This window comes from Homarus americanus, unplaced genomic scaffold (assembly GCF_018991925.1).
Source record: "Homarus americanus isolate GMGI-L3 unplaced genomic scaffold, GMGI_Hamer_2.0 scaffold45691, whole genome shotgun sequence".
NCBI lineage: Eukaryota > Metazoa > Arthropoda > Malacostraca > Decapoda > Nephropidae > Homarus > Homarus americanus.
In genome coordinates, this window is record NW_024724701.1 from 4,261 (window position 1) to 5,666 (window position 1,406).

Genomic DNA, 1,406 nt, shown 5'->3' on the forward strand with positions numbered 1-1,406 from the left:
CTCTAATATACATTGCGGCGGAAATCCAATTGAAGAAGCGTTTTAGAATTGTCCAAACTACAGACTACATGACCAGACCTCTAATTTTACATTGATTTCGACTGAATATTGAAAGACTTGGGTCTATATTTAGTATTGCAGTGGTCATAGATGGAAGTTCATATTTTTATTTATAGGTTAGACTTTCATATGTCTTGCTTGGAATTTAGTATTTTACCACTTCTGGTGTTATTAGACAATACTAAGATTAGTTTAAACCAGTGATGATCGTACTTTAGTACAGGGCCACTGTGGATACGAGAATGTGTACTTTGAACGATTGGAAAGTAAAAACCCACACATTAATGTCATCATTTGTCTATTGGGTTATGTTGTGAAAAAGTAATACTAATTTAAGAGGAGTAGAGCTGTATTTCCCGAAGCGTTTAACACCATTAAGTAGAGTATTTGAGAACTATTTATGGGCAAACTTTCAAACAGCAGACGTAGTCGAGATTTTATTATACTCTGGGTTTTGATTTAGTAAAAGCAAGGATTTGGATTATTCCATAAATAGAAAAACTTTATTGGTTACATATACTGGATATTCAATATGTACAAGTTTGACTTTACTTGCACAGAATGTAATGCAATACAGCTCATGACCCACAAATGGGGTAGAAGAAATAACAAAGATACTGGAAAGCAGTTTTTTTGGAGACCAATTTCTTGTAGTTTAACACTAGGAAACTCACTGTAATGCTGTGGGAAGGATCCACTAACCGCGGTAGAACTGGAGTAGGAAAGGAATTGTTGCGATCGAGTTCTCCAGCAACAGGTAAATTTTGTAGACGCTCCGAATTGTTCTTGTGGTGACACTGCAGCTACCTCGGTCAACTCGTATAGGGTTCATGGTCGTTTGATGAGCGTGTTCTAGAAATAGCAAGAAGATTAATGTTATGTAAGCCTGGCGGAATGGTTTAACGCGAAACTTATTTAAAAAGTTTAGTTTAGGTAATATCAAGACTAATAAAATTTCCCTTTTTTTTTTGTCAAGTGAAATTTTAAACAATAGCTTCCCAATCGCCAACAAATAATTTACAATTTAAATATTTGAAGATACACTTACAGTACAGAAGATGTTGTAGCGTCGTCGCGTGCCAGTGTTCTGTGTTGACGTCCGTCTACCAGGCTTTATATACAGGCGGCCCACACTCCCTGACCAATCACAAGCTGTTTTAGGTTAAATTGTAGCCAATGGGTACATTGCCTTGTTATGACGTCAAAGTGACACCATGCCGGAGGGAAACGCCGTTTGGTTGTTTGATGACGAGTAAACGATTTAAACTTTATTGTGACACGAAAGTAGTGTAAAACGTGAAAGGAAAATATTATGAAATCGTATTCAGTGCTTTACTTATCTTGGA

At 36.5% G+C, this 1,406-nt stretch overlaps 1 long non-coding RNA gene across 1 annotated transcript; it reads right to left on the bottom strand.

Moving 5' to 3' along the window:
• Window positions 1–535: 535 nt before the first annotated feature.
• Window positions 536–1,198, bottom strand: LOC121864544. Its single transcript, XR_006088599.1, has 2 exons — window positions 1,109–1,198; window positions 536–912 (listed from the first exon to the last, which is right to left on the bottom strand). It is a non-coding gene; the product is annotated as an uncharacterized LOC121864544 (long non-coding RNA).
• Window positions 1,199–1,406: the final 208 nt, after the last annotated feature.